Raw genomic sequence first — 7,144 nt, 5'->3', positions numbered from 1 at the left:
CTTTAAATTCAGAGACATGTCAAGTAAGAAGTTGCTGTGGCTGAGGTCAAAGAGGTTGCTGCCTGTTTTCTCCTGTAGGGTTTTGATGGTTTCCTGTCTCACATTTAGGTCTTTTGTCCATTTGAATTTATTTTTGTGTATGGTGTAAGAAAGTGGTCCAGTTTCATTCTTCTATATGTCACTGTCCAGTTCTCCCAGAACCATTTGCTCAAGAGACTGTATCCATTGGATACTCTTTCCTGCTTTGTCGAAGACTAGTTGGCCATACATTTGTGAGTCCATTTCTGGGTTCTGTATTCTGTTCCATTGATCTATGTGTCTGTTTTTGTGCCAGTGCCATACTGTCTTAATAATTATAGCTTTGTAATACAGCTTGCAGTTTGGAATTGTGATGCTTCCAGCTTTGGTTTTCTTTTTCAACATTGCTTTGGCTATATGGGTCTTCTCTGGTTCCATACAAATTTTAGAATTGTTTGTTCTAGCTCTGTGAAGAATGCTGGTGCTATTTTGATAGGGATTGCCTTGAAAGTGTATATTGCTTTGGGTAGTATCGACATTTTAACAATATTTGTTTTTCCAATCCATAAGCATGGAATGTTTTTCCATTTCTTTGTATCTTCTTCAATTTCTTTCATAAACTTTCTATAGTTTCCAATGTATAGATCTTTTATGTCTTTGGTTAGGTTTATTCCTAAATATTTTTTTGGGTGCAATTATAAATGGGATTGCTTCCCTGATATCTCTTTCTTTTCCTTCATTACTAGTGTATAGAAATGCAACCTATTTCTATACATTGATTTTATATCCTGTGATTTTGCTGAATTCATGTACCAGCTCTAAGTTGTTTTTTTTTTGGTGGAGTCTTTTGGGTTTTCCATGTAGAGTATCATGTCATCTGCAAAGAGTGAAAGTTTGACTTCTTTGCCAGTTTGGACTCCTGTATCTTTTTGTTGTCTGATTGCTGAGGCTAAAGCTTCCAGTATTATGTTGAAAACAGTGGTGAGACGGGGCGCCTGGGTGGCGCAGTCGGTTAAGCGTCCGACTTCAGCCAGGTCACGATCTCGCGGTCCGGGAGTTCGAGCCCCGCGTCAGGCTCTGGGCTGATGGCTCGGAGCCTGGAGCCTGTTTCTGATTCTGTGTCTCCCTCTCTCTCTGCCCCTCCCCCATTCATGCACTGTCTCTCTCTGTCCCAAAAATAAATAAAAAACGTTGAAAAAAAAAAAAACAAAACAGTGGTGAGAGTGGACACATGTGATATGTTCCTGATCCCAGGGGGAAAGCCCTCAGTTTTTCCTCATTGAGTATGATATTAGCTGTGGGCCTTTTATATATGGCTTTTATGATGTTAAGGTATATTCCTTCTATCCCTACTTTCTAGAGGGTTCCTTTTTTTTTTTTTTATCAAGAAAGGATGCTGTATTTTGTCAAATGCTTTTTTTTTTTGTCTCTGTTGAAAAGGATCATATGGTTCTTATCCTTTCTTTTATTGATGTGGTATATCACATTGATTGAATTGTGAATATTGAACCAGCCCTGTAGCCCAGGAATGAATCCCACTTGATTGTGGTGAATAATTCTTTTAATGTACTATTGAATTTGATTTATTAATACCTTGTTGAGAATTTTGCATCCAGGTTCATCAGGGATATTGGCCAGTAATTCTCCTTTTATGTGGGGTCTTCATCTGGTTTTGGAATCAAGGTAATGCTGGCTTCATAGAATGAGTCTGGAAGCTTTCCTTCCATTTCTAGTTTTTGAAACACTTTGAGAAGAATAGGTATTAACTCTGCTTTAAATGTCTGATAGAATCAAATACAAATTAAAACCACAATGAGATAGCACCTCACACCAGTAAGAATGGCTAAAATTAACAACTCAGGCAACAAGAGATGTTGGTGAGGATGCAGAGAAAGAGGATCTCTTTTGCATTGTTGGTAGGAATGCAAGCTGGTGCGGCCACTCTGGAAAACAGTGTGGAGATTCCTCAAAAAGTTAAAAATACAATTACCCTAAGATCCAGCAATTGCACTACTAGGTATTTGGATAAATATTTGTATTGGGACATAGGGGTGCTGTTTCAAAGGGTCACATGCACCCTAATGTTTATAACCGTGCTATTGACAACAGCTGAAGTATGGAAAGAGCCCAAATGTCCATTGACAAGTGAATGGATAAAGAAGATGTGGTGTGTGTGTGTATATATATATATATATATATATATATATATACACAATGGAGTATTACTCGGCAATCAAAAAGAATGAAATCTTCCCATTTGCAACTACATGGATGGAACCAGGAGATATTATGCTAAGCAAAATTAGTCAGTCTAAGAAAGACAAATATCATATAACTTCACTCATATGAGGGATTCAAGATACAAAGCAGATGAACATAAGGCGAAGGAAGCAAAAATAATATAAAAACAGGGAGGGGGACAAAACATAAGAGACTATCATTTATGGAGAAAAAACAGGGTTGTTGGAGGGGTTGTGGGTGGGGGAATGGGCTAAATGTGTAAGGAGCATTAAGGAAGACATTTGTTGGGATGAGTACTGGGTGTTATATATAGGGGATGAATCACTGGAATCTATTCCTGAAATCATTGTTGCACTCTATGCTAACTAACTTGGATGTAAATTTAAAAATGAAAGAAAGAAGAAAGAAAGAAAGAAAGAAAGAAAGAAAGAAAGAAAGAAAGAAAGAAGAAAAGAAAAATCTGGTAGGATTCTCCTGGGAAGCCATCTAGCCCAGGACTCTCATTTGTTGGGAGATTTTTGATAACCAATTCAATTTCTTTGCTGGTTATGGGTTTGTTCAAATTTTCTATTTCTTCCCATTTGAGTTTTGGTAGTGCGTGGATGTCTAGGAATTTGTCTATTTCTTCTATATTGTCCAGTTTGTTGGCATATAGTTTTTCATAGTATTCTCTAATATTTGTATTTCTGTGGTGTTGGTTGCAATCCCTCCTCTTTCATTCGTGATTTTATCTATTTGAGTACTCTTTCTTTTCTTTTTGATAAATCTGGCTAGGGGGTTATCAATTTTCTTTACTCTCAAAAAACTAGCTCTTAGATTCATTGATCTGTTCTACAATTTTTTTTAATTCCATATACTTTATTTCTGCTCTAATCTTCTGCTGGCTTTGGGCTTTATTTTCTGCTGCTTTTCTAGCTCCTTTAGGTGTAAGATTGTGTATTGGGACCTTTCTTGCTTCTTGAGATAGTTCTGAATTGCAATATATTTTCCTCTTAGGACTGCCTTTGCTGTATCCCAAAAGGTTTGGACTGTCGTGTTCAATTTTCATTTGCTTCCATGTATTTTTTAATTCCTTCTTTAATTTCCTAGTTCTTTAGTAGGATGTTCTTTAACCTCCATGTATTTGGGGGTTTCCAATTTTTTTGTGTGTGGTTGATTTCAAGTTTCATAGCATTGTGATCTGAAAATATATATGGTATGATCTCAATCTTTTTGTACTTGTTGAGGACTGTTTTTTGACCCAATATGTTTTCTATTTTGGGGAATGTTCCATGTGCACTGCAGCCGAATGTGTATTCTGCTGTTTTAGGATGAAAAGTTCTGAAAATATGTCTTAAGTCCACATGGTCCAATATGTCATTCAGAGCCATTGTTTCCTTTTTGATTTTCTGCCTAGATGATCAGTTCTTTGTTGCAAGTGGAGTATGAAAGTCACCTACAATTTCAGTAATATTACCAATACATTGGTTTATGTTTGTGATTAAGTGATTTATATGTTTGGGTGCTTCATGTTGGGGCATGAACATTTACAATTGTTAGATCTTCTTGATGGATAGCCCCCTTCATTATGATAAAATGCCTTTTTTTTTATCTCTTGTTACAGTCTTTGTTTTATTTTATTTTATTTTTTTAAGTTTATTTATTTTGAGAGAGAACATGAGTGGTGGAGGGGAAGAGAGAATCTCAAGCAGGCTCCACACCATCAGCAGCATGAGCCCGATGCAGGGCTTGAACCTACAAACTGCAAGACCATGACCTGAACTGAAATCAAGAGTCAGATGCTTCACCAGCTGAGCCACCCAGGCACTGCTACACTCTTTGTTTTAAAATCTACTTTGTGGCCTCTGCCGCGGGTCGCAGCAGCTCAGGTGGTGGGAGGAGCGGTAGCGGCCAGGCAGCCCAGCTTCGTCAAGGCTCTTGGCGCGTGGCGGCCCGCAGGCACCTGGCACCCGGCATGTGCCCGCCCCGCTGCCACGATGCCCAAGAGGAAGGTCAGCTCCGCCGAGGGGGTGGCGAAGGAGAACCCCAAGAGGAGGTCGGCGAGGTTGTCAGCTAAACCTGCTCCTGCAAAAGTGGAAGTGAAACCAAAAAAGGCGGCGGGAAAGGAGAAATCTTCAGACAAAAAAGTGCAAAGGGGAAAAGGGGAGCAAAGGGAAAACAGGCTGAAGTGGCTAACCAAGAAACAAAAGAAAACTTACCTGCAGAAAACGGAGAAACTAAAAACGAGGAGAGTCCAGCCTCTGATGAAGCAGGAGAGAAAGAAGCCAAGTCTGATTAGTATCATATCCCATGTCTTACCAGTGGTTTCTGTCTCCCTTCTTGTACAATCCAGAGGAATATTTTTATCAACTATTTTGTAAATGCAAGTTTTTTAGTAGCTCTAGAAACATTTTTAAGAAGGAGGCAATCCCACCTCATCCCATTTTTTAAGTGTAAATGCCTTTTTTTAAGAGGTGAAATCATTTGCTGGTTGTTTATTTTTTGGTACAACCAGAAAATGGGATATTGACTATGGGAGGCTTTGATCATCTTGGGTGTCAGCTTAACATTCCATAGATGGGGTAGTTTTTATATCGTATAATACCAAGCATACTAAATGGCAATTTGGAGTCAGTCGTGCATTTAATATGTCTTGAACATTTTAAATTACTTCTATTCCCATGTTGTTTTTGGTAGAATTGTTTCCTAAAGAAAACCACTCCTTGATCTTGGCTCTCCCTGTCAGAATTTTGTGCATTCTGTAACATCTTGGTCGTGGTAGTCCAGTTTCCTAGTAACTTTGTTAATGTGCTGTGCGAGATTGAAAATTCGAGTATGTAGTGTATATGACATTAAATTGTGAATTAATGGGACTCAACAGTGTAACAGCGTATCAACATTTGAAGATACGGGTACTTGATATACTGTAAGGGAAATTTGTCTCCAAATTTTAAGCTGGAAGGTCACTGGAATTACTTTGAGAAAAGAACCACAGCTACATGTTTTTTTTTAGGTTTTCGGTACGTACGTTAAGAATTATGTACAAATTTAATTGCCTGTACTAATCCTCAGAACAACAAATAAAAACTCAATTATGAAAGAAAAAAATAAAGTAAAATAAAATCTAGCTTGTATGATATAAGTGTGGCAACTCTGTCTTTCTTTTTCATGTTCCATTAGCATGATAGATGGTTCTCCATCCCCTCACTTTCAATCTGCAGGTGTCCTCAGGTCTAAAATGAGTTTCTTTTAGACAGCATATAGATAGATCTTATTTTTTATCCATTCTGATAACCTATGTCTTTAATTGGGGCAGTTAGTCCATTTACATTCAGAGTGATTGTTGAAAGATATGGATTTAGTGCCATTGTGTTATCTGTAGGTTTTGTGTTTGTGGTGATGTCTCCAGTCCCTTGTAGTCTTTGCTGCTTTCCATCACAGAGTCCCCCTTAGGATCTCTTGCAGGGCTGATTTAGTGGTCTTGAAGTCCTTTAGTTAGTTAATTAGTTAGTTCGTTTGTTTAGTCTGGGAAAACCTTAATCTCTCCTTCTAATAACAGCCTTGCTGGATAAAGGATTCTTGACTGCATATTCTTCCTATTCAGCACACTGAATATGTCCTGCCACTCCTTCAAGTTTCAGTGGACAGGTCTGCTACTACCCTTATGTGTCTACACTTGTAGGTTAAGTACCATTTGTCCCTAGCTGCTTCCAGAATTCTCTATTTTTATATTTTGCTAGTTTCACTCTGATATGTCATGGTGTTGACCTGTTTTTGTTGATTTTGAAGGGCTTTTTCTGTACCTCTTGGACTTGGAAGACTGTTTCCTCCCCAGATTAAGGAAGTTCTAAGCTATAAGTTGTTCAAATAAACCTTCTGCCCCTTTATCTCACTCCTCTTTTTCTTGAACTCCTATGCTATGGATAGTGTTTCATTTCATGGACTCACTTAGCTCCCCATTTTTCCCCTCATGATCTAGTAATTTCTTTTCCCTCTTTTCTTTCAGCTTCATCATTTTCCATAATTTTATCTCTATTTAGCCTATTCTATCCTCTCCTTCTTCTTCCATTCTTGCTGCCACTGTATCTAGTTAATTTTGCATCTCATTTATAGCATTTCTATAGCATAATACACTCCAGTTCCATCCACATTGTTGCAAATGGCTAGATTTCATTCTTTTTGATTGCTAATATCCCATTGTATATTTATACAACATCTTCTTTATCCATTCATCAGTCGATGGACATTTGGGCTCTTTCCATACATTGGCTATTGTTGATAGTGCTGCTATAAACATGTGCCCCTTTGAATCAACACTTTCATATCCTTTGGATAAATTCCTAGTAGTGCAATTGCTGGGTGATAGGGTAGTTCTGTTTTTAACTTTTTGAGGAACCTTCATACTGTTCTCCAGAGTGGCTCACCAGTTTGCATTCCCACCAACAGTGCAAAAGGTTTCCCTTTCTCTGCATCCTTGCCAACGTCTGTTGTTTCCCGAATTGTTAGTTATAGCCATTCTGACAGGTATCAGGTGGTATCTCACAGTGGTTTTGACTTGTATTTCTCTGATGATGAGTGATGTTGAGCATCTTTTCATGTGTCTGTTAGCCATCTGGATTTCTTCTTTGGAAAAGCATCTGTTCATGTCTTTTGCCCATTTCTTCACTAGATTAGTTGGTTTTTGAGTGTTGAGTTTGATAAATTCTTTATAGACTTTGGATACTAACTCTTTATCTGACATATTATTTGCAAATATCTTCTCCCATTCTGATGGTTGCCTTTTCATTTTGGTGATTGTTTCCTTCACTGTGCAGAGGTTTTATATCTTGATGAAGTCCCAGTCGTTCATTTTGCTTTTGTTTCCCTTACCTCCAGAAACATGTCAAGTAAGAAATCACTGCCACTG

The 7,144-nt window shown here is 38.1% G+C and overlaps 1 pseudogene; it reads left to right on the top strand.

The window, feature by feature from the left end:
- Positions 1–4,022: 4,022 nt before the first annotated feature.
- Positions 4,023–5,361, top strand: LOC128312208 (non-histone chromosomal protein HMG-14-like; annotated as a pseudogene).
- Positions 5,362–7,144: the final 1,783 nt, after the last annotated feature.

This window comes from Acinonyx jubatus, chromosome D4 (assembly GCF_027475565.1).
Source record: "Acinonyx jubatus isolate Ajub_Pintada_27869175 chromosome D4, VMU_Ajub_asm_v1.0, whole genome shotgun sequence".
NCBI classification, from domain to species: domain Eukaryota; kingdom Metazoa; phylum Chordata; class Mammalia; order Carnivora; family Felidae; genus Acinonyx; species Acinonyx jubatus.
The sequence above is the reverse complement of the archived record's forward strand: the minus strand, read 5'-3'. Positions and strand labels throughout refer to the sequence as shown.